A 27,775-nucleotide genomic window follows, 5' to 3' on the forward strand; every position below is an offset into this window, starting at 1 on the left:
TTGGCCGTAAGTTCTTTTCTGGAATATACATTGTTATTTCTCAAATTAGAGATATTAATGATACATATTTTTAAAGAGAAATAATCTACGTTTACAGCAATGTATGGTTAATTGATTTCGTTTTTTGAATTATATGTTTTGAGGTTATGACTTACAACACCAGAGTGTCACTAATAGTAAATACATGTATTATTAGTACATTCCGTCTTTATACCCTGGTTTTCTGTTTCGTTACTAGTATTGGCACCTGTAGGAAGACGGAAAACCTCACCTTCTAATAAACTTAGAAAAGAGTGGAATGAAAAAACAATGCAAGAAGCCATAAAACAAGTTTGAGAAAAGACGTGAGTGACTTTTCATATGGATTCAGTATTGCGGTTGTGAAAACAGCTTCTAATGAAGATTCTGAATGCTTGTTCTGTGATTTTCTTAGTAGAGACCATTTCGACTTTGCAATTTTGTTAATCTTTTAACTTGTTAACAGTACACCATATTTGTATTATACATAATTTTTCACGCTTTCGTAGTAAAGATAGCCTGTAGGAAAACTAATGCGTGATGTTTTTCTAAATATGCCACTGGCCTTGCAAAAAAAACTTCAACATTTAACTGAAAAATTGAGTAACACATTTCATTTTTAAATATGAAAATTTTCAAAATATCTATGTTAATAACTCATAAACTAATTCACTCACAGAAATGAAACTTCACCACATCATTATCTATCACACCGTGATTATGTGTAAAAAATCAAGGACGTAGTTGAAAAATGTAGAAAATGGAAATTTTACCCATCATCCCCTTAAACTTGTATTTTGCTTCGTTTAGACCTACGATGTACAGAAAGTTTTTCTTCAGTTGCATTGGAAGCGTAGAACAGCAGACAGTACATTTTTTCTCCACCGGTTTTCGCTGTCATCAGGTTTAAATATGTAATAAACAGAGATGGGAAGTTTAGGCATTATGAATCATTAAAATAAGCAGGCAAAAAGGCATCATAAATAGCTAAAATAGGCAATAAAAAGCAATTACAAAAACCTTGCACTAGACCCACAACCTTGCACTTTCCGCAAAGAGATTTCGGCAGCAAGAAAAGTTTTACAAAATCGAATGCAAATTGAGATTTTCGACTCGATGTCGCAATTACTGTTGGAAGCAAAGAAATCTTCTTCCCAGTAGCCTTGGAAAGTACACTTTTGTGTTTGGTTGTACTGATATGTTGCGATATGAAATATTTAGCTAGCTACAACAACGTCGCAAAGAAAACTGAAAGAAAAATAACCGTTAAAAATAACGTTAGACCCGCACTTATTGTTTTCTTGTCAAATAAACACAGGCGATAATTAAAGCGCTTACTGTTATACATTTTTGCACGGCAGCACTCATTGTTGCAAAGAGAATATGAACTGACAAAGACAATAATATACATTCGGTGAAGTCACTTTCATTGTAGCGGTTATAGAAATAAATTAAAATATAACTGTAGGCAATTTTTAATAATAAATTAATAAACAGTAGATAAATAATCAAATAAAGGCAAAAAAAGCATTCATTTTGTAAATTAGGCATTTATATTAAAAAAAGGCAGAAAAGGGCAACATAAAACTGTGACGTTTCAATCACAAAGGTATAATTCGTACAGATTTACTTTCAAAATGAAGAGGGATTTAACACATTTAAAAATGCATTCTGCCAAAGTTCCGGTCTCTGGTAATAAACATTAATATATGCAAATACTTTGAATACGTATAAATCACTTTTACTTCCATATTATATCGAGTATGGAGAAAGTAGCATTTAACGTAAAGGGTTTTTAGTAACGAAACTGATTTTTCGTCATGAACAAACAATATGTAGAACCACAGTTCTACAAATATCTCTGACATGAGCAAATAGGCCTATATAGGAGATTTTAAATTGTAATTCATATCGTTACATAAATAGGATAAATTGGTTGCAAGGGATAGGCCTACATAATAATTAGAAGGGCATTTTATTGATATTGGTAAACTTAAGTTCTTTTTTCAAATTATGAGATATCCTGTTGACGCAAAAGTTTGTGTATGTTATACTTAACTTTGACAGATATAGTTTTGAAAGTTTATTAATTATTATTATTATTATTACTATTATTATTATTATTATTATTATTATTATTATTATTATTATTATTATTATTATTATTTAGAATAACTAAGTCTACGTTATTACTATGTTCACAAAATTGGACAGTTAGGTAACTAATATTTTGTCCTCGAGTAGAAAATCTTGCAAAGCAGAAATATATATTAAAAGTTTGTCTGTTTTCAGAGAAATTCATTTTAGAAATAGTTTTATGATTCACCTCCAAATTCATACATACTAGTTACAGTTTCTCAGCGATCGGTTTGCTCTAGTCAAATCAATTATTTCAAAAAGAGAATTCAGTCTTGTCACTGTAAATTTGAAAAGGAAATGATTCTTTGAGAAACGAAACTTACTGGACAACATCACTTAAGCTTGGGATAACTTGGGTATGTGAATAGAGTTCTATTTCAAATCATTGTAAAGAAATGTGAATTGATTATGTCTTTGTTAAAGACAAACAATTGTCTTGAGAGCTTGATAATACCACAACGGAAGGTAACTATTTTATAGTTACATTTTTTTAGTATATGATTTTAACAAACTTGACATTCAGACCTTTTACATCCGTGCATTTTATAAATGCGCCATACAATTTATTTCTGGTGGCATTTGTTTTTTTATTGTTTTGTTGTTTCTTTTTAAATACTACTTGGGGTCTGAGAACTTCTCACTTTTATGGTTTTTTATGCATCACCTTGTTGAAACTGCATTTGTTCGCCTCGTTTTAACCGTGACAACGCTTTTAGTTCTTTTAAGTATTCTGGTTATTGTATTGCGTTTGTGTTTAGTAAAAGATTTTAGATAAGGGTGCAAATAGCCATAGTAGCTGACGCGCCCTTTTCAAACCCCACTAAGCAACTATTTTATAGTGAAACCAAAGAGTTTGTAGAGGGCAGCAAAATGCTGTAATAATCATACTTTACAGAAAATTAAGATCGTCAAGAATTGATATAAAATGCATCAGTGAATACATCGATATTAAATAAGGTATAAGAAGAAAAATGAACCTCAAAATTAGGCCTATGTGTTACACATATGATTTTGAAATGGATGATGTACTATCATACAGGATTTTTCCGCAGGACTTACTACAGAATCGATGTCAGTGTCAACGAATGAAGCCGGGACTTCCGCGGAGAACGTTGACGGGAGATGAAGCCTCACTCGCCGGAAAGGTCGGCAGTCGGACTAGCGTACGTTGGGTAAGTGTCCATTACCTCACACCACAGCCGCCAGCACGCCTCCCTTCCCCCCTCCAGCACTTCACCACGCCTACTCATTTATAAAGATAGATTCTCAGTTTTTGTCATACATATTTGCAACGTCTGACACTTGCTATGATAAGTTGGTCCCAAAAGATGGAGTTAAAACAGACTAAGCCCGGCCACATTCTCTTGGCTTTTTTATAGAAATAAATCCATTACCATCCCGAAAGTGCCACTTGTGTATAGAATTCTCCCCAGACAGATTACCTAATCCTGATGTCATGTTATGTGGGTGGTCTAAATCAGCGACTTCCTACCTAGGCCTACTCTACAATAAATTTCACTGGAGTCTATATAATAGAGAGTTTGGAATTGAACGGGTTACATCAGCTGCTTGTCTATGCGGATGACGTGAATATCTTAGGAGAAAATCCACAAATGATTAGGGAAAACACGGGAATTTTACTGGAAGCAAGTAAAGAGATAGGTTTGGAAGTAAATCCCGAAAAGACTAAGTATATGCTTATGTCTCGTGACCAGAATATTGTACGAAATGGAAATATAAAAATTGGAAATTTATCCTTTGAAGAGGTGGAGAAGTTAAAATATCTTGGAGCAACAGTAACAAATATAAATGATACTCGGGAGGAAATTAAACACAGAATAAATATGGGAAATGCCTGTTATTATTCGGTTGAGAAGATTTTATCATCCAGTCTGCTGTCAAAAAATCTGAAAGTTAGAATTTATAAAACAGTTATATTACCGATTGTTCTTTATGGTTGTGAAACTTGGACTCTCACTTTGAGAGAGGAGCATAGGTTGTTTGAGAATAAGGTGCTTAGGAAAATATTTGGGGCTAAGAGGGATGAAGTTACAGGAGAATGGAGAAAGTTACACAACACAGAACTGCACGCATTGTATTCTTCATCTGACATAATTAGGAACATTAAATCCAGACGTTTGAGATGGGCAGGGCATGTAGCACGTATGGGCGCATCCAGAAACGCATATAGAGTGTTAGTTGGTAGGCCGGAGGGGAAAAAGACCTTTAGGGAGGCCGAAACGTAGATGGGAAGATAATATTAAAATGGATTTGAGGGAGATGGGATACGATGGTAGAGACTGGATTAATCTTGCTCAGGATAGGGACCAATGGCGGGCTTATGTGAGGGCGACAATAAACCTCCGGGTTCCTTAAAAGCCAGTAAGTATGTAGTCTATATAAATTAAGATGGCTTTTGTGTCTGGCATCTGATTTACTCAAGAATGTTTGAATTTCGTAAAACAAAACAGTGTAGGCCTACCATTTCTTCTGAGATGCTAAAACCTTCGAGTTAAAGAAATACATAATTAACATCAACAACACAACAAAGATTGGTCTTAGCAGAGAGTTCCGTAATCAAGGAAAATGTTTTAAAATTATACTGTATTTGCAACGCGTGTATGGTCATTCTCTTGATATTTACACAAGGGGGCTATTTCTCAAAAATACTAGTTTAGTAGCTCACCAGTTACTAGTTACCAGAATATATTTCACCACCTCTATTAGATTCTGTTTCTCAAACTATTTTACCAGTCTAGTAACTTGTGACAATTTTTCACTACTCATGTTCTCTTTCACTAGTCAGCTGATTGAGTTCATTTGTTTATAGTCATTGGTAGGTATTGTTATTTGAGGTTAGAAGGCTAAGTTGTTTGTGTTTTGGTTTTGATTTCTCTTTTCGGCAGAAATGCCATCAATTGAAAGGAAATTAACTATACTCAATATGATTAATGAATCAAAGGATATATTATTCGGTGCTTTTTCAAGCACATTAACAAAGAATGATAAAGTAAACGAATGGACAAAAATTTTTTTAATGTGTGACGCTATAAAACTGATACCTCAGAACAAAGATTATGCACACGTTAGGGACACTTACTGGCCCAACATTAAGAAAGCAACTTTGATAAGCATCAATTCAAGTTCACAGTATCATAATATGAACATATTATGTAGCTAGTGGATCTACTGCCGACATGAATGCCCCTTGTGACTCGATGAAAAATTCTCTTTTTTTTTTTTTTCAGTTTTACATTTGATGTATTTATAAATTACTGTAGCTTTATATTTAATTTGAAGGCTAAAGCTTACAATGTCAGAAGAACTGGCAGTGGAGGAGGAAAGCCAGCAAAAATTACTCCAGTCGATGAATTGGTATTAGATTATTACGAAAAAATTCTGCAAGTGTTGCTGGTCTAGGACAGGAAGAAAAGATGGCGTTAGAAAATAATCAACATCCCAATTTGTAGAGCAATTTGTATTTGAAGCTTTGCTGATAATATATGACTCCTATTTGTTTGTCTTGTTATAACAGGTCCCACTATATTTCAACAAATCATCAAGCTTTTCAGCGCTTTACGTAAACCGTTCATTATATTTAAACAATACTCCCAAAAATGAATAATTGTTCTTTCTCGATACAGTTTTAGCTCTTCTCACAACAACTTCATCATTTCAATCGGAACCAGTAAACCACATATAAAAAAAATAACTACAATAGGCCTAAACTTATTTTGTTTTGATTATCTGAGAAAGGTTGTCACTGGTAACTGATAATATAGAAATCACCAGTCTTTAGTGTGTTGTAGCAAAATTCCTGTTGAATACTAGTATAATCAACTAGATTAGCATTTTGAGAAACAGAATCACTTATGAACTGGTGAAATCGACCAATATTACTAGTTTGTGAACTGGTAACTTATACTTTACTCTTGTAGTTTCTAGAAACACAGACTTGTAAAATAAACTAATATTACTACTGTGCAGACATGTGTTACTAGTCCATGAGTTCTGAGAAACAGGCCCCTGTACGTTTATATTTATATAATGTTTGGATCATTTACCTTCTTCCCTTCTTTCGTACCGTCTATGTATCAAGGGCGAAATGAAGATGTTTATACCAAGGGCTGCGGGGTTGCTGCCAAGGGCCTCTGGCCCGAGGGTGGAAGTGGCCCTAGGTTTAAACATGAAATTTCGCCAGAGGCTCATACACTAGTCCGTAATTGAATGAATAAAAACTTTTTGATAATAGTTTAAGTTAGAAATTCACTTTGTGTTTGTATGTCTTGTTTAGCGTGTTTTGTTTTGGTATCTAGAGACTGTGTAGGCCTACACTAGAAAAAAAAAAAGGAATACGGACAATAAAAATTATTCGTCGAGGGAGGCCATGCATGATGCTATAATTTCTTAGTTGTTAAGTTACCAGTCTCTGAATTTAATAAACAATGTTCTGTCATGTTGGAAATGATGCCGGGAACTGTTGAAACCGAAATTCCTTCTGGAATTGTTATTAAAGCCAAACAAGCTGAAGATAAGTTGTTGACAATTAAATAAATATAAGTAAACAAACGACATATTTTTTGGCCCCAGGGAGTATAAATATTTTTAAGCACACAATGAAATAATGGGCTGTATAACATTATATCGTAACAATACAAAATATTAAAGAATGCTACAGTCGACGAAGGGAAATCATAGTTTCCAAAAACTTCAATTGTTTTTAATATCATACCCCTAATTTATACCCTACTAGTGGCTTGTGCAGCAAATGCTGCAAATTAAGTTCATTAGACGTTCAAATAAACATTTTACAGATTTATTTTCAATGAAAAAAATCAAACATTCTGAAAGTTATTTGCTTCCATAATAATAAAACATACTCCCTCTGAATTGTTTTTTATGCTAAATACTTTTTTGAGCCTATACATTTTCAGTTTTTTAGTTTGAACGCGCAAACGCAAGCAACAATGTCAGGACGATCAGTCGGTTTTTCATGTAGGAGTAAAGCAATAGCTATTTCAGGTCATTGCGGATTGTAGGTGAAAGTTAAAAAAAGTCAGAATTGCCATGCTTTCGAACAATAGACATAGCATCTTGGTATAGCTACTGCATGTTTCGTAAACTACCTTGAAATATAGAGGATAAAATCATTTTATCCTGCTAAGAGATCTTGCTGAAATGATCGGGAGATTACAAAATCTTGTAGGCCTCATATTTTATCAGTAAGTAATAACTTTTGGTTTTTCCTTAGGAACTCTAATTTTTGCGCTCTCTCGAGCCAATACTGAAGAGAATCACGCATATAAATCGACACCACACCGCCATTAAATATATGAAAAAGATCCAACCCCACTTGATTAATAACTATAAAAATATTTGATTTCTAATAACAATATTATTATCTTACGTACGTTTTATAGTTTTCAATAACATATATCCACCACTCAGTAAATTATATAAATCAAGATCTAATTTAAGATATTCTCTACATCTACTTATATAATCCCAAAAGTTTCACTTTCATATCATCAATATAGCATTAATAGTATAATTAATGAAAAATAGTCTGAGCATGGCATTAACTATAATAATATTTCATTTCTAATGGTAATAATGTCATCAAACAACCTCAAGTTTTGTATCCAATACACAGCTGTACTCAGAAAATTACACACCACAGAATCAGACCTGTAAATTAATTTTACAGTCTTGAAATTTTAAATTTGAGCTCTAAATATGTGAGCATTCTTGCAGATCATGGCCTTCATATAATATTGTTTATTGTAGTGTGTATTTTGTTTTGTTTTGAAATTCAATCAAGTCGGTCGTGATTCAACAAAATTAGTTCTCAAAACTGACAACAGATGGATTTTACAAAATAGGAAAATTATGCTGAATAATTTACATTTCACTCAAAACTACTATTTTTCTGAAAAACTTTGGGTTCCTAGCTATAGAATGAGGGGTCATTTATTAAAATACGTTCAGCCGTTTTCCCGTAATTTCCATTACCAGTTCAATTCTTCCCGGCACTTCTTTATAATATACCTATTGTTCTTTTGTTTTGCCAACAAATGAATGCAGCCGTTTAGTCTATTAAAACATTAAATAAATACTCGTACCATCATGTTACTATTACATTATGTATATTATTTTTTTATATTTCTTAAGGGCGAAATGAATGCCACAACTGATCATTACAAACTTAGCCTATACTTGAAACTTAGTTCCGCACAGGAGTTCTAGTTGTAGTGTCGTTATAATGTTAATCATTGCGTGAATGAATATCTGGACAATTGGCTACAAATGCAGCGCCTTCTTCGACAAAACGTTCTCAGAATTGTTAACGGGTAAATGTGACATAGCCTATATTTATTTTTTGTAAACGGACGTAATTTAAAAATGTAATTACTTAGCGCGAAACTCAGAAATAAGAAAGTACCACAAATTATTAAATCAGTAAATTCGGCTGTCTTTGGTTAGGCTCGTCAAGCAAACCTATGACGTCGTGAATGTAAAAATAAGTACCTTAAACTCCCATACAAAACTGAACACACACAGTAGGGCCTAAGATACATTATACTTCAGAGCATATAAGAAAGTCTGTCAAGGGATGTTAATTTCTATATTAGTTTAACCCTGACAATTCAGTTACTAATTGCAATACAATCTTTTTGTTTACATTCTAGATAAACTATTCATCCTTGACATAGTTTTAACATTTGATACGCATAGCCTACAAATATCCTCTAGAAAGTCCAACACAACAATACAGCAGAATTCTGGAATAAAAATGGATTGAAACCACCAGTACAAGCCTAATGCTATCGGAAAATAATAAACAATATAATTTACCATTTTGTTCCGAAGTTGAATTTGTTGGTAGACAGTCGATACATTTCTAAACATCCAGTTTCATAAACATCCATCCAAAGAGATTCGGATTAGCTGTTTCATATTGTATGTATGTATGTATGTATGTATGTATGTATGTATGTATGTATGTATGTATGTATGTATGTATGTATGTATGTATGTATGTCTTTTTACTTGGTTACTTAACGACGCTATATCAACTATGAGGTTATTTAGCGTCGATGGAATTGTTGATAGTGAGATGATATTTGGCGAGATGAGGCCGAGGATTCGCCATAGATTACCTGACATTTGTCTTACGATTGGGGAAGCCTCGGAAAAAACCCAATCAGATAATCAACCCAAGCGGGAATCGAACCCGCGCCCGAGCGCAACTCCGGATCGGCAGGCAAACGCCTTAGCCGACAGCTATGCCGGTGGCTGTATGTATGTATGTATGTATGTATGTATGTATGTATGTATGTATGTATGTATGTATGTATGTATTCATTCACACTGTAAATGGGTAAATACCCGGTGGCAGTGGTAACTAATTATACTCAATAATGACAATTATTAACAATAAACAATTAATAATAAATACAATTAATAATAAATTAATAATTCTAATAATAATAACAACAATAGTATAACAATAATAACAACAGTATAATATTAACAAGGAGGATCCTAAATTAAATGAAGCACGATCGCTTAAAATAACATTTAAAGTAAATCTAATTTGTATCTTAACCCCAAGTTCGAAATAAAACCCACGAGTATGATATGTTCATACATGCACAAGTACCTTTCAGCACTACGCTCATTTCGCTGTCAACTCACTCACTGCACTGGAACTACGACACATTTCACTGATACTATCATGCATTCACTAACACTTCAAAAACATTTCACTGTTCAAATACTTTGCACTGCCACTATAAACTATAAAACTTCACAAACACACTTCACTGATACAACACTCCAAATAACAAAACATCAATTACACCTTTAAATTGTGTGCATAATATACTACCGTCTATTAGTAAAGTCCTGAAGCCTATTTTTAAATACATTTTTGGTTATTGGTAAAGCCTTTAGTAAGTCTGCAGGTAAAGCATTCCAGTCCCTGATAGTACGATTGAGAAAAGAAAACTTTCCAGTGTCCGTCCTCTGTCTTCTTTCCTTCAGTTTATAAGAGTGATCGTTTCTTGTAGAGTAATTTGGCGGCTGCAACCTATTTTTTATTTCTCTCCAGACAGGCTCACCTCTGTATGTTTTGAACATTGCGCATAATCGAATTGTCGAGCATAATCATACGCTTCGTGCGAATTGCAAACTATTTGCATGAACATGGCTAAAAACGTGATGACGGAACACGTAGACAGACGAACGTAGGTCGACAGTCCGAAGACCTTGTGCAAATCAGGGACAACTCAGATAATGTCTGGAGGTCGACTGAAGTAACTTCCTTTACAACTCGTATTTCCGCAGTTGTTATGACGCGAGTTACAATGTTGCATGTATGTGCCATGAACCTAACTGCCGGCACTCAAAATACAAATTACATTGAGTGCGTCACAAATCAAAGTTAAATTATTGTTTCTTGCGTATATAACTTATTTGTACACATTTAAAGAAAAATTCGTATAACACGCAACGCAGGAAATTATAACTAATCAAATTATTGACAAATAAAAAAAAAACGATCTGAACGTACATAATTCTAAAAGCCCATTCACAATGAAAATTAAACATAACCGTAACATAAACACAGAAGTTTGCGCCTAGGCTACCAAATGGGATCATTCACAATGATTCACGTAAGCACTGACATAAACATTACCGTAAGACGTTAACATGAAAGTTTGCAAACTCCAAACTTTCATGCTTATGCTTACTTCATTTGCAAACAGAACACAATCGTGGAGCGCTGAAGAATACGACAGAATATGAGGAAATGGCGTCGTTGTTATGTTTCCATGGTTACCAAGTATGTTTGCGATTATGTTTATGTTCCCATCGTGAATGATGGTATGACTTCTTGATTTTACCGTAACGTTTATATTCTTAAGTTAACGCTTACGTTATGTTAATTTTCATTGTGAATGAGCCTTAACAGTGTATTGTATAAGAAAACAGTCAATTGTTTTTTTCACAGTTACATGACTGATATGTTCCATCTCATCTGCAATGGACTTTTCGTGATAGACTGGTACAGTGTTTGGCTGTGAATGATTCCCATTTTGAGCATCTGTTATAAAGTTTTGTTAGTGATAGTATTTTGTTTAGTTTTATGGCCTACTCATCATGATTTTACATACTTATTTATCTGAAGTTTGAAGTCCACGAAACAAGCTTAAGGGATTTCATACAATTGCGGTTGCACTTTTTACAGAATATTAAATAACTTGACTACCATTAAAAGTATTTTCTACAAATTTTGCACACTTATTCTACATGATTTTAGGTTTAATTTGATATTTAATACGTCTAGCATTAATATATTTTAAAATTTAAATTTTTCAAGACAAGAAATATGTCTTTACCAGAACAATGGAAGGAGTCCATTATCGTACCTATCTTTAAGAAGAGGGACTAGACTAACTGTAGCAACTTTCGAGGAATATCACTTTTGTTGACGTCGTACAAAATTTTGTCCAATATTCTTTTGAGAAGATTAACTCCATATGTAGATGGAATTATTGTGGATCATCAGTGTGGTTTTAGGCGTAATAGATCAACTACTGACCAGATATTTTGTATTCGACGGATAATGGAGAAAAAAATGAGAGTATAAGGGTACAGTACATCAGTTATTCATAGATTTCAAAAAGGCATATTACTCGGTTAAGAGAGAAGTTTTTTATATGATATTCTTATTCAATTTGGTATTCCCAAGAAACTAGTTCGATTAATTAAAATGTGTCTCAGTGAAACGTACAGCAGAGTTCGTATAGGTCAGTTTCTGCCAGATGCTTTTCCAATTCACTGTGGGCTAAAGCAAGGAGATGCACTATCACCTTTATTTTTTAACTTCGCTCTAGAGTATGCCATTAGGAAAGTTCAGGATAACAGAGAGGGTTTGGAATTGAATGGGTTACATCAGCTGCTTGTCTATGCGGATGACGTGAATATGTTAGGAGAAAATCCACAAACGATTAGGGAAAATACGGGAATTTTACTGGAAGCAAGTAAAGAGATAGGTTTCGAAGTAAATACCGAAAAGACAAAGTATATGATTATGTCTCGTGACCAGAATATTGTACGAAATGGAAATATAAGAATTGGAAATTTATCTTTTGAAGAGGTGGAGAAGTTCAAATATCTGGGAGCAACAGTAACAAATATAAATGATACTCGAGAGGAAATTAAACACAGAATAAATATGGGAAATGCCTGTTATTATTCGGTTGAAAAGCTTCTATCATCCAGTCTGCTGTCAAAAAATCTGAAAGTTAGAATTTATAAAACAGTTATATTACCGATTGTTCTTTATAGTTGTGAAACTTGGACTCTCACTTTGAGAGAGGAACATAGGTTAAGGGTGTTTGAGAATAAGGTGCTTAGGAAAATATTTGGGGCTAAGAGGGATGACGTTACAGGAGAATGGAGAAAGTTACACAACACAGAACTGAACGCATTCTATTCTTCACCTGACGTAATTAGGAACATTAAATCCTGACGTTTGAGGTGGGCAGGGCATGTAGCACGTAAGGGCGAATCCAGAAATGCATATAGAGTGTTAGTTGGGGGACCGGAGGGAAAAAGACCTTTAGGGAGGCCGAGACGTAGATGGGAAGATAATATTAAAATGGATTTGAGGGAGGTGGAATATGATGATAGAGAATGGATTAATCTTGCTCAGGATAGGAACCAATGGCGGCCTTATGTGAGGGCGGCAATGAACCTCCGGGTTCCTTAAAAGCCAGTAAGTAAGTAAAGAAGTATGTCTTACAAAAACATGATTTAACCTAAACTGAGATAATAATAGCTATTTACTATTTTTTTTCTTAAACATGAGGTCATAGTTGTTTTAAATTTACATTAACATTTTTGGTCCAATTTCTAGAGATTATTACAAAGGACAAATATACAAAATTTGAGATATTTGAGATATGAGGTTTTTTGTATCGAAAAATATAATTATCGGGAAAATAAGTCTAAACTTGGGACATGCTTGTACTTTCATCCTGTACTAAAAAGCACTGCTGCATATGTTACAACCTCCCTGTCAACATGATGAGTATGTTTGGAAATATATAATGAAAAGTATACTCTATCGATTGAGATGATAAAAAATGTTTAAATTTTTTTCACGATTCTTACTGTATAAGTCTCCTTACTAAATGGTTAAAAGAGATGAAACGGTGAAAGGGTAAGATTTAATCACAGTCTAGTATATACAGTCACGAAGCTTGAGTTGTGAGGTTGCTAGAAACAATAGACTATGCAGGTACTATTTCTCATTGTCTGTAATGAGGCAATAGTAGCGATCCTAGTGGTTAGCAACTATCTATGGATGCATTTTTATTACATATTGAGCTTCGTGACTGTATATACTAGACTGTGATTTAATGGAGATTCGAAATATGTAAATATTAATAAAGAGTGTCATTTAAAAAAAATAAAGTTTACTGTCACACCCAGCAAGCCTGAATAACTTTTTTCGAACACTGCTATGATATTGTATGGTTTAAATATAACAGCTTTTGTATAAAACTTTCTTTTTGTAAAATGAAAATTTAAGAAATTATTATCAATATTCCATACTTATTATTCACTCTGTATTTCTCTTCAATGCTTGCACTGCAGCCTGAGGTTTATTGTGCTTATCACTCCTGTTCTGTGAATGATATTTGTCGCCGAACGGTCGCGCTCTTATAAGAATACAGCACGCTGCACCAGGGCTGTGGTAATGATTATAAATTATAATGATAACTTAAGTGAATAAATTATGACGAAATGATTCCGAGGTCCAACGGCAATTCTGCTCCAGTTCGTTGCGGCAAAACCTCGGAAAGAACCCAACCAGACAGCTTATCCCAACCAGGATTCGAACCGTTTCTCCACAGCGGTGGACTATTACGCGTTACGCAAACGTGACAATTTAGTTCATTATGTTGGTAATCATATTACCATTTATAGTTTACTTTCTTTAACTGTAATAATTAAAAGCCATACTTGAATGAAAAAAATAAGATAAATTTACTTTTTCTGGACTATACAGAAAATACATTCTATACATTTAACTTCATTTACACTTTGTACAATTTAAAATAGCTAGTCCTTTATTTTTTTGCACAGGATCATTAAATAAATGAAAGAACAATTAAATGAGCTCCAAACCCCTACCTTTCGGGGAAATAAATTATTATATGGAGAATTATTTTCTTCTTTTGTTTGCGAATATTTTAAGTCCAAACAGTCTCTAAATTACGAGAATTAGTCACTATCCTTATTGGATAGGTAGAAGAAAGAAGGTCCGTTTTCTTGAACCCATTGTTAAGTGCGATTTAACCAAATGTAAGTCAGTAATATGTCTGATATTTTTAAATACCGATTCTATAAAAAATAATAATAAAAATAAGATTGTCTAATCTCGGTTCCAAAGTTACTTTTAAACATAGGCCTAACATTGTTTGAATCGCTCTGTTGATCGGTTGCGATAGATGTCTTGCGACATTTGATGGGAAACAACAATCGGTACAGTTGAAAGTCCGTGCTAATACATGTTCACTAGATTAAAAATACTTTTTGCACGCTGACGTATAATAGTCCATTTCAACACGCTTGCCTAGCGTTAAAAGATCTGCTTTTAAGAAAGAATATCCAAAAAATTAATTACATAGATAGCTCTTTATGTACTCCGCAATTTATATATACTGTAGATTGGGTCTAGGGCATTTCGTAACCGGAAATTTCGTCACCGTTATAGTTTGTCACCTATTTTTCGTCATTATTTTTTTGGTCATTAAATACATTTTGTCATGTTTTTTGTCATTGAGGAGATTTTGTCACCGAAGATATTTCGTCATCATATACATTTTGCCATCTTTTTTATACTGCATAAAATTACATTTAGGCTGTTTTTATCATGAGTCCAAAACCATCACTGTATAATAATTATTTTAATGCCCTATATTAATATGGATTTCGAAGTTGCATACATTCATTCTGTTTTTATGGAGTTTCAACCAAAATTTCCACTGAAATTGTGATGTATGGCACGTAGGTAACCAAGAATGTTATCTTCTGTTTTATAGGCTTCATACCTATTGACAATTGGTGCAATTCTGTTATCTAAGGACGTGTATATCTATTTTTTTCTGGGTGAAGACTGACCTGCTTCTAATTTCTCAATGTCCTGATGTATCCTTGCAGTCTCCTCCTGTAGCAACTGAAGGACATGGTAAAAGCAGGGCTGTGCTTTGCCCATTAAAGTGTTGAGACGTCTATGCCATGCTTCGCAAGTATTTGTTGTTTTGGGCAGGTTTTCTCTGATGCGAATGTAACAATTCCATGTATTTGTAGGGAACATGGACTGCTGTCTACCTCTGCCACGTCTACGACCCATGACAACTATCCTCAAAGTATTCGAAGATTGGGTTAGCTCATCCGTAACATTTTATGTAGATATCATCAAGGGCAGCGACACGAAGGGGAGAAAATTGTGGAGGGGAATAGTGATGAGGAAATTAAATTGGTGACAAAATATGGTAGTGACAAAGTGATTTGGTGACAAAATATGGTGGTGACAAAAGTGAATCGGTGACAAAATGTTGTAGTGGCAAAATGTAATATGTGACGAAATCACCGGGTGACGAAAATTCCGGGATCCACTGTAGATTTGTGTTGTCTTTCTTTTACAGGTATTGAATTATTGACATTTAACGATGTAACGCCCCAGTGTGACTTATTGTGACTAGCGTAGGCTAGTAGGAATGTTATTTAACGTTAAAATAATATTAGAAATGATTAAAAAATATATAATTTACAGATATTTTATGCAAATTTGTTAAATGCTAATTACATGTAGATCTGTCTATTAAACAATAGAGTTTATAAATGAAGTTAAGCGTCCTCTTTTTTCATATTTCTTGTACAGGGACATCATTTTATTTTTACTTCAACTTTTATTGTACCTGAGTTTTTTAATGTACTTCACTCCCACCCCTTCTACTAACGAAGTTCCAACTGTCCTCCATACAGAATCAAGGCCGCAGTACTGAGTTAGTGATTATAGTACGTTTCAGAAATATGTTCGCGTTTTCCAGTGACGAAAACTTCCAATATTGAATCATATTTTCGCACAGGTACTGTCGTCCGTTTGCCTACGTCGCATCCCGATTTCCCCCACCTACTTCTGCTCGCTCCACTGTAAAGACTAATGGCTGGGCTTTCTTAACTCTTTTCTGAAAACATTAATTTTTATTAGGAATTAATTGGACGTCTACGTAATATTATGCAACTGTTTAAAATAACTTAAAAAAAAGGCCTCGTTAAGTGATTAACTATCACGTGATCCCCCCTTTTCTACGATCCTGCGACATAACCACTTGGACGAACAGTAGATAGCATGTCTGAGTAATTTTATCTGTGCGGGTCGGGCAGAAGTAAAGACTGAATTTACAGTACGTAAGGTACTCTTTTATAGAGTAGGTACAGAATTATTTCAACATAGTTACTAAGTATGAAGGACGAAACTGGTAATTGTAATTAGATGCAATAGTCTATAGTGCGATAATAGGCACAAAAGAACTGAAGCCTGTATCGAAATGAACGGCCACCATTTAAAAAAATGTGTTTAAAAATCTATATTATGATCATTTTTCATTTTAACTTCATTCTCTATGTTGTACGCTAATGTGCTGTAGACAGTATAATATACACTGCATAATGAATACGTTCGCATGGATAACTCAGTTCGTGAGTAAAAACACTTATTGTTAATACTGTACTGTATTTTGATTAAACAAAACCTAATGAAAATTATCACACTCAAAATCGCGATATTTCCTACTTTACGTAAATGGATGAATTACTTTTCTTCCCTCCTGTACCTAGTAAAGTGATTTGTTTATATTTTACGCCAGTATCATCGAACTCCAGTCATGGAAGGAGGTAGCAAACTGTGTTTCCGGGTCTCAATCATTAATCCAAAGGTATAGCCAGATTAATATTAAAAATGTTAGTAAAAATAAAATGATGTCCATGTATAATTCGTTTAATTTCCTCTTGCATTCTTTCTTTGTTAATTTATACCTTCCTTTACTCCTTCATACCTTCTTTTTTTTTCTCATACGAATAGAGTACGAATGTGAGTGACTGTGCCTGTCGAGCGGAGTAACGGCGACTGAATTAAAAGTATACTGTAAGAATGTGGCTATGTGACTAGACATGAATGTGAACTAAATTAAACAACTGGAGAATGTAGCCTATGTGATACAGCAGCTCTATGTCCTGTGCTAGTGACCGGGCCGTACCGAGTCAAGCGAAATGAAAGAGAAGCGATATGTTGCTAGTAAAATTCGTAACTACAATACATCCTTTAAGAATTGATGGCAGTAGTCAGTACAAGGTCTAGCAAGTATAGTGGCGATTTTTTTAATCCACTAAAAGGAAATACCGATTTTGAAAAATGTTAATATAAGATTTAATATATTATCAGAGCAAAAATAGGGGAAATATAATGTGGCCCAGGAGATATCAATGCAGTCAAGTTTTGGGGCAATATTCGCCAAACTAACAAATAATTATGGTCACTTTGGCGTCATACTTTTGGTAGAGGGGAAATAACTCGCAGAGACCATAATTGAGTAGCTGATTGAAAAAACAACCTAAGTCACATTTTGGTTGAAAATGAGTTGAGCATTATAATAGCTACATCTCATAGAGATGCTATCACTCTCAGCAGAAAAATAATCGAAATGATACATAAGTACTCTGAAGCACAAGGCGTTGAGCATAAAAACATTCCAGTTGTTTTTGCAATCAACAGGCAGCAGTTGGCTCTACTGAAGAAAATCTCTTTACCGCGTTTTATGCAGAAGGATACAGTTACTGCATCACGTCCAATTGCATGTGTCTTTACAATGTTGAAGCTCACTGAAAGTACTCCAAAAAGGAGCAAAAAATTCTTCGGAATATAGAAGAAAAAGTTGCTTAAAAGACCAGAATTCATAGTGAAGAACATATTAAGGTAAGACTCCACTGAAAATCATGAAAATTTTCCAAAAAAAAATGTTATTGACTATTTAAATTTTTTTAAAACGTATATTTTCATACCACAAATGAATTTAGTTCAATTCTCATTACAATATGTTTATTTTTTAAATTAAGGCTGTAAAGGGGCGTGGCATTTAAAGAGCTGTTAAAATTATTTTTTCATCTATGAATTCTTTTTTACAAATTTCTGATTACAAATCTATAATTGTTTAACTCTATGTTGCTCACTATAAATTTGAAAACGTTGTTGTTGTTTTCTAATGCCAGGCGTTTGACAATAAAATCATTTGACCTCTTACACTCCAATATTTTTCAAAGATATTATCATGGTCAGCCACTGAAGCACAGATTTTGAGGTGTTCCGAATCCATTTCTTGGTTTGAGTTGCACAATGGGCAGTTAGGGGACTGATATATTCCAATTCTATACAGGTGTTTGGCCAAACAATCATGGCCTATTGCCAATCTAAATGCAGCTACAGACGGGAATTAACTGTGGATTATGATGCAGAGAGTTCCATTTTTTCCCTTGAGATTGTGTTATCAAATTTTGTTTGCTGAAGTCTAGGTAGGTAGATTTAATAAATCTTTTCACAGAGTAATACGTAGATTTAGTAACATGTCTGTAAGTAGCAGTGCTGCCCTTCTTTGCTAAAGCATCCGCATTCACTTTTCCCAGGATTCCACAATGGGATGGTATCCATTGGAATACAATTCTTTTATTGAGTGATATTAATTGGGAGAGCATTTTAGTTATTTCTGCTATTTGAGATGAAGGTGTGTGTTTAGAGACTATTGATAGAATAGCTGCTTTGGGGTCTGACAATATAACTGCATTCTGAAATTTATTGATGTGGCATAGAAGATTCCTGAGACAAATTTGAAAAAGTGTACATTTAAAAACGCACTTGAATTCTTTTGCGAAAGTTGCCTCATTTGATGTAACTAGCCTTGAAGAACGAACCTCGGTCCTGTTAGTTCTAGCTGTACCACAGTCCTCCCAAACATAGCCCAAGTCTTTCATACTATATGACATCACCTTGTAATTCCTGTGCTGACGTAATATGACGTCCTGACATTGACGTGATTTCCAGCAAAATGGTATTCTTCTTCACAGAATACGAATTACATGGATGATCGCAAGGTTTACTTTTTTACTTGCTTGGATCCCACTTTATCTGCTATCTCTCACGTTCAGGTAGATGAAAGAACACGAGAGCTAACCAAGAATTTAGAAGAAATGTTTATACAGCCATTTTATTAATCTACAGTGCAATCAGCTCAGCAATTTTTCCGTATGTTTTTATTAGAGATAAACAAAACTAACTGTCGCTCTCGCTCGCTGTGTTCGTTGCATTTGTCTTTCGAGTCTCGTCTCGTAACTCTTGTGCCTTTCGAGTCTCGCTCATTATTCTCGAAATAGCATTTGGTCGACGTGGAAAGGTTTCGTGATTTTCAGTAACATGCATAGCTAATCGAAATAAATAACGTTTGTGCGAGATCGTGCGTATTTGCTTGGTTTCCGCACAAAACCAATCCGCGGAAAGTCTAAAATTCCACATTCAGTATTACCAACCTAACACACATAACAATTTCCCTCTTCTTACCGCTTAAGTGACATATTGATTTTACTGCTTTAGGCTTTTAACATATTATTTTTAGAGACGTTCAATATAGTAATAATTATAAATTGGAAACTTACCACTGCAATTTCACCTATATTGCACTGTTAATTATTGTTTTTAAATATTTGCAAAAATTAAGTAAACTCTACAACTCCACTAATGTTACTGCATTTGTGATGCAAGTAACATTAAGGAAGCCGTGAAAAAATCATCTCCTTGACCGGCAAAATTAAACTTGCCGATGTTATTACTGCAATATGTTACTGTATATAAATAATATTGTTAAAATATTAATATGAAAAATAAATCATTACATAACCTTACCGTTTGTTTTAAGTTCGCATTTAGAGACTGGGGCAAAAAAAAAGACAAGTATATCACAGCCTGCTGGAGTATAGTAAACACAGAAAACATTTTAAAGCAACAATGTTGAAGATAGATATTTTCGTTTTGCAAATTTGCCGTCATTGAACAGAAACCAAGATGGAGATTTCATTGCAACTAATTAGAAATTCCTCTTTCAGGTATGTAATAAACGATCTTCGCACAAAATAATGTACGATACACGAGCGGTATGTTTTCTTTCAATTCTCGGAAATTAAAAAAGCTCAACTACGTTTCGCTTTTTCAAACTTTTCCTCGAACATGAAAACTTCAACATACTGCTCTTGTAACGCATATTACTATAGAGATGCTTAATTGATACATAAAGACAAAAGAAAGCAGTATCACAGTTATTAAAATGTTCTGGTTCTATCAGATATTACCTATGATCATGTAAGTAAACAAAAAATTCTTAAATAAATTTGAATTTCTATGAAACATAAAACATAGTGTTAAATAAAGCGTTTTTTTTACTTGAGATTATACAGGGTGTTTAAAAAATACGGGGCATAATTTCAGGTATGTATTTCCCACATGTAGACAATCAAAATAGTTCATTACAACATGTGTCCGGAAATGCTTCATTTCCGAGTTATGGCATTCACAACATTGAAATTCACCGGAACGTTTTTCTTTCCGCAGGTCGTTGTCATTACAGAAGATGTTCAAAATGTCCACCTCCTGCTTGAATACAGACCTCACATCGATGTCTCATTGACCTGCGAACACGATCCCAAACTCCAGGAGTATTGCGTATGTCCTCAGAACATGCCACAATTCGATTCCGAAGGGATTCCAAATAAGGCACCGGAGACGAATAAACCAATGATTTTAAACAGCCCCACAAGTAGAAATCGAGAGGGTTCAGATCAGGTGAGCGTGGAGGCCAAGCAATTGGGCCACCTCTACCTATCCATCGATCAGGAAACCTTCGATCCAAGTACCGGCGAGCCGTACGACTGAAGTGTGCAGGAGCGTCATCATGCAAGAAGTGAATGTGTTGACGATTGATCAGTGGAGTGTCTTCTAAAACATGAGGTATGGTGTTTTCCAGGAAGTTTGTGTACGCCTGCCCCGTAAGTCTGTTTACAAGTACATGGGGTCCAACTAATCGATCACCGGCCCACATGTTGAGGGAGAACCGCACCTGGTGATGAGATGGAACAGTTGCACGTGGGTTTTCATACGCCCATACATGCTGATTGTGGAAATTTGTTATGCCATCTCGTGTGAACTGTGCTTCATCTGTAAATAATACTAAGGCAGGAAAGTTCGGATTTACACCACACTGCTGCAAGAACCACTGACAGAACCTAACTCGTGCAGGGTAATCTGCTGGTGACAGGGCCTGTACACGTTGCAAATGATAAGGATACATTTGATACTCTTTCAACAGTCTCCAGACAGTCGTATGAGGAACATTGACTTGCAACGCTACCCTTCGTGTGCTGATGGAAGGAGTCATATTCACAGCCTCCAGAATCTCCTCCTGTACTTCTGGAGTTGTAGATCTTGGTCGTCCCCTTCCCAAACCAGGAGAGTTAAATTATCCATACTCGCACAGACGGTAATGGAGACGTACAAATGTCTTCCGATCTGGACATTGTCGCTGTGGGTACCTCTCCTGGTACAAACGACAAGCCAGCGCAGCATTGCTGTCCGCCTTACCGTACGTAAAGTGTATCTCTGCCAGCTCTTGATTTGAATACATGTCGCACAGTCTAACGCCTACACAACACTGAATGTAACCTTCGCCTCGGAATGAACTGTCAGAGTGCCCTCTTAGTGTCTCCTTTGACGGCAACGACCTGCGGAAAGAAAAACGTTTCGGTCAATTTGAATGTTGTGAAGGCCATAACTCGGAAATAAAGCATTTCCGGACACATGTTGTAATGAACTATTTTGATTGTCTACACGTGGGAAATACATACCTGAAATTATGCCCCGTATTTTTTTAAACACCCTGTATACTTGATCTCCAACATACGAAAAAAAAAATTCCTAGTCTTTTAATAAGGGCCTAGTATTTAAATAAAGATTAGGAAACGGATTGCTACACTGAAAGACAGAGATGATGTTTCAAATAGGTTACTCGGTTGTTTATACATATAGAAGGGGCTCACAATCAGAGTGGACCAAGTCCACTAGTGATCAGTTTGTGGAGTAATACAATCTGGGATGAAGAATACTTAGATTTATTCATTGCCATAACAAACAAAGTCCATAACTCATTTGTTAGTCCACAGAGGGCAGCATTTCCTATGGAAGGTGAAGGTTGCTAAGCGTGAGCCAGGAACTTTAAGACTCAATATCTCAGAACTATTCCAGATGGACTTGGTCCACTCTGATTGTGAACCCCTCATATAACAATTGCCAAAACAGATAAAAGTTCAGTCTATAAACAACTGTGCTTAACGTTCGAGAGTTGATCACTCCCGAAGTCCCGATGTTTTGAACGTTTGCTTACAAGCAGTCAACGACAGCCAATACTGTCGTGCGGGTTTCCGGCTTTGCAGGCGCTGTTAGTCTTACTTTCTCGCTCCTTGTTCATCTCTAGTTTTTATTACAGAGTCAATTTCTTTTTCTCTTCCCGTTTAGTCTTAATTAAATTAAATTCGGACAAATGCCTGACAAATTTTAACATGCATATGGTCAAAATGAAGAAACAAATTCTGCGCTTTACAGGGATGCATAGGCACGTATAATACGTAATCCTGTATCGGAATGAAGCTACATTTCTCCTCGTTTCAATGTTTTATTTTTGTTTCGTTTTATAAATGGAAGAGTATAGATCTGTAATAAGAGAAGTAGGCCTACGTAATTAATTAAGAACAACGTGCAATAAATATATTCAGTTTCTGTCAGACGCGTTTCCAATTCACTGTGGGGTAAAGCATGGAGATGCACTATCACCTTTACTTTTTAACTTCGCTCTAGAGTATGCCATTAGGAAAGTCCAGGATAACAGAGAGGGTTTGGAATTGAACGGGTTACATCAGCTGCTTGTCTATGCGGATAACGTGAATATGTTAGGAGAAAATCCACAAACGATTAGGGAAAACACGGGAATTTTACTTGAAGCAAGTAGGCCTAAAGAGGTAGGTTTGGAAGTATATCCCGAAAAGACAAAGTATATGATTATGTCTCGTGACGAGAATATTGTACGAAATGGAAATATAAAAATTGGAAATTTATCTTTTGAAGAGGTGGAAAAATTCAAATACATGGGAGCAGCAGTAACAAATATAAATGATACTCGGGAGGAAATTAAACACAATAAATATGGGAAATGCCTGTTATTATTCGGTTGAGAAGATTTTATCATCCAGTCTGCTGTCAAAAAATCTGAAAGTTAGAATTTATAAAACAGTTATATTACCGGTTGTTCTTTATGGTTGTGAAACTTGGACTCTCACTTTGAGAGAGGAACATAGGTTAAGGGTGTTTGAAAATAAGGTGCTTAGGAAAATATTTGGGGCTAAGAGGGATGAGGTTACGGGAGAATGGAGAAAGTTACACAACACAGAACTGCACGCATTGTATTCTTCACCTGATATAATTAGGAACATTAAATCCAGAAGTTTGAGATGGGCAGGGCATGTAGTACGCATGGGTAAATCCAGAAATGCATATAGAGTGTTAGTTGGGAGACCGGAGGGAAAAAGACCTTTAGTGAGGCCGAGACGTAGATGGGAAGATGATATTAAAATGGATTTGAGGGAGGTGGGATATGATGATAGAGACTGGATTAATCTTGCTCAGGATAGGGACCAATGGCGGGCTTATGTGAGGGTGGCAATGAACCTCCGGGTTCCTTAAAAGCCAGTAAGTAAGTAAGTACAGTATGTAGTAAGTATATTTCCTCTTCATTCGAAGCGATTCTATGAATCACACACATTGGACATTCATACGTGTAGGCCTCCCTTAGACCGGGGTCAGCAGAGTGTAGAAGCCTCCGCAGAGACACACACAGGACAGAAAATTAACGAAGATCATTCATCCATGTCCCAGACGGAATTCTAACCCACGAACTTTCGAACTGACCTGTCTAAAGGTAGCGCTACTTAACCCACGTAGCCGCCTGGCCCGGTATAACAAAAATAAAAATAAATTCGACAGAAATTGATTACTTGAGAAGATGCTGTGTGACTAACAGGAAAGAACAAAGTGAAGGATGAGAAAATGCGAAGGTAAATAGAAGCAGATGAAGATGTTATAGTTTATTCTATACAGAAGGAAAGAGATTGCTTTGGTACGCCCACGTTAGACAAGATGAAAACCGGTCGATAAATGAAGTCACTGAAGTGGAGTTTCAAGAGAAAAAGGAAAAGAAGACAACCAAGAATATCGTTTAGAGATGAGAGTGATGAGTCTATAATGACAAGACGATTATAAGATGGAAAGTTGGAAAATTGGACAGAATTGAAAAAAAAAATGGTTTACGGAAGAGGTACATCACTGACCTGTAAAAATTTAGTGAAATTAATTTTTTGTATATCTCGGCTACTATAAAAGTTAAAAGAACAAATTTGAATAATTCTGTAGTATTTTATTACTATATTATTATGATGTGTCCCGCGCCGTAGCGTCGTGCTCTAAGGCATCCTGCCTAGGACTCGCGTTACGGAATGCGCGCTGGTTCGAGTCCTCATGGGGAAAGAAATTTTCTCATGAAATTTCGGCCAGTATATGGGACCGGTGCCCACCCAGCATCGTGATGCACTTGGGGAGCTACGATAGGTAGCGAAAATCCAATTTCGCAAACCGGCTATAACGGGCGGGGGAGATCATCGTTCTAACCACACGATACCTCCATTCTGGTTGGATGATCGGCCATCTCTGCTTCGTCATGTGAACGTGAGGCTAGCAGCCAGCTGGTAGGTCTTGGCCTTTCATGGGATGTAGCGCCATGGATTTACTTTTTTTTTACTAGGTTATTTTACGACGCTTTATCAACATCTAGGTTATTTAGCGTCTGAATGAGATGAAGGTGATAATGCCGGTGAAATGAGTCCGGGGTCCAACACCGAAAGTTACCCAGCATTTGCTCATATTGGGTTGAGGGAAAACCCCGGAAAAAACCTCAACCAGGTAACTTGCCCCGACCGGGAATCGAACCCGGGCCACCTGGTTTCGCGGCCAGACGCGCTGACCGTTACTCCACAGGTGTCGACTGGATTTACTTACTTTACTTATTATGATGTACCGAAGTACATATGATATGTCCGTGCAGGAATTCTGCGTTACCATGTGATGAAGAATGGATAGAACAGAGGAAAATTTTCTCGTACCGGGACTCGAACCCGGGTTTTCAGCTCTACGTGCTGACGCTTTATCCACTAAGCCACACCGGATTCCAGTTCCAGTGATTCAAGACGGCGCTCATCCCGGCCACTTAATCACTCGTAATGAGTGCACCTCTGTACATAGTGCGTTGGACATTGTGCCACTGTCACATATTCTGTGACACAGTGCATGAGGGTAGGCCACCAAAGGGAAAACTGAGAGACAGAACTTAAACTGAGGGGATTCGATCCGGCATCGGAACTGGAATCCGGTGTGGCTTAGTGGATAGAGCGTCAGCACGTAGAACTGAAAACCTAGGTTCGAGTCCCGGTGCCGAAGAGAAATTTTTCTCTGTTATAATTCTGTAGGATAAAAAAATAATCTTTACGTCAATGAACAAAACTTTTTATGCAGAATGATCTCCCCGATAAGAAACATAAATAACAAGAGTAACATACAGCAAATCCTATTCAAAATTTTATTTTACCTTCTTGTCATACGATGGGATCGACAGAGGTGCAGACGCTGGTTCCAATCCTAGGCGGCAGACTTCTACAGGGACATCATTTTATTTTTACTTCAATTTTTATTGTACCTGGGTTTCTGAATGTACTTCACTTCCACCCCTTCTACTAATGAAGTTCCAACTGTCCCCCAGACAGAATCGAGGCCGCATATAATAACCAGCACTGAGTGAGTATAGTATGTTCCAGAAATATGTTGACGTTTTCCAGTGACGAAAGAGCTTTCAATATTGAATCATATTTTCGCACAGGTACGTTTGCCTACGTCGCATCCCGGTTTCCCCCACCTGCTTCTGCACGCCCCTCTATTAAAGCTGGGTTGTCTTAACTCTTTTCTGAAAACATTAATTTCTATTAGGAATTGGACGTTTACGTAATATTATACAACTGTTTAAAATAACTTAAATAAAAGGGCCTCGTTAAGTAATTAACTGTCACGTGATTTCCCCCCTTTCTACGATCCTGCGGCATAACCACTTGGACGGACAGTAGCTCGCATGTCTGAGTAATTTTATCTGTGCGGGTCGGGCAGAAGTGAAGATTGAATTTACAGTACGTAAGGTACTCTTTTATAGAGTAGGTACAGAATTATTTCAACACGAGTTACTAGTACGAAGGACGAAACTGGCAATTGGAATTAGATGCAATAGTCTATAGTGCGATAATATGCACAAAAGAACTGAAGCCTGTATCGAAATGAACGGCCACCATTTTCAAATATGTGTTTAAATATCCGTATTATGATTATTTTTCAATTTAACTTCATTCTCTAAATTGTATGCTAATGTGCTGTAGACAGTATAATATACACTGCATAATGAACACGTTCGCATGGATAACTCAGTTCGTGAGTAAAAACACTTATTGTTAATACAGTTCTGCATTTTTATTAATGAAAATTATCGAACTCAAAATCGCGATATTTCCTAGTTTACGTAAATGGATGAAGTACTTTTCTTCCCTTCTATACCTAGTAAAGTGATTAGTTTGTGTTTTACGCCAGTATCATCGAACTCCAGCCGTGGAAGGGGATAGCGAACGATGTTTCCGGTTCTCTAAAGGTATAGCCAGGTTAATATTAAAAATGTTAGTAAAAATAAAATGATGTCCCTGTACAATACGGGGATACAAAAGTTGACCACACGGTATGACAAATATCTCAAATCCAGTGGGGAATATGTTGAAAAATAGCTCAACAATTGCTGTATCTGTTCCAACAAATCTTTCCATGAAATTGTGTTTTCTTTCTGTAAACGGCCCCAGGGAAACTTATTTTTAAGGCCCTCGTATTTGCGCTCGAGTGGCCAAAATTTATATAACAAGAAAATAATAACTTTGTTATCTGCCCCCATGAAAATGTTTGCTTATAAGTGTCTTTCGGGTTAAAGCGAGATTCAAACGGGGAAATATTAAGCATCGAGGTCAGAGTATGAAATCAAGTCGTAGCAGCGACGTATCTGTATGTCACGAAACGACATAACCTACGAAGCCTTTATGACTTAGCGATGGAGTTCTTTCTCTTCGTTACAAAGATCGGACTTCGAATCTCTCTAAACGCACGCGTGTGAACACAGCGCACACGATGATTCCCGAGCTATTCCGAAGTGGACAGTATTGTATTGTATTGTATTTATTAACATTCCATGGTATTCATACATTGTTTTACAGCTAGAATATGGAACAAGTCAAAAAACTTAATACTATTATGAAGTCTTAA

At 35.7% G+C, this 27,775-nt stretch overlaps 1 protein-coding gene across 5 annotated transcripts in view; it reads right to left on the reverse strand.

Moving 5' to 3' along the window:
- Positions 1 to 27,775, reverse strand: part of LOC138701967 (uncharacterized) — a 1,800,590-nt gene that overhangs the window by 1,643,606 nt on the left and 129,209 nt on the right. Inside the window, exon 1 of one of the 5 annotated variants that reach the window (XR_011332747.1) lies at positions 3,217 to 3,293. The exons of the other annotated variants lie outside the window; for them this stretch is intronic. The gene's annotated coding sequence lies outside the window, so the exon portion shown is untranslated. Of the gene's footprint in view, positions 1 to 3,216; positions 3,294 to 27,775 lie in introns of those variants that run through there. 5 annotated transcript variants of the gene reach the window in all.

This window comes from Periplaneta americana, chromosome 6 (genome assembly GCF_040183065.1).
Source record: "Periplaneta americana isolate PAMFEO1 chromosome 6, P.americana_PAMFEO1_priV1, whole genome shotgun sequence".
Taxonomy (NCBI): domain Eukaryota; kingdom Metazoa; phylum Arthropoda; class Insecta; order Blattodea; family Blattidae; genus Periplaneta; species Periplaneta americana.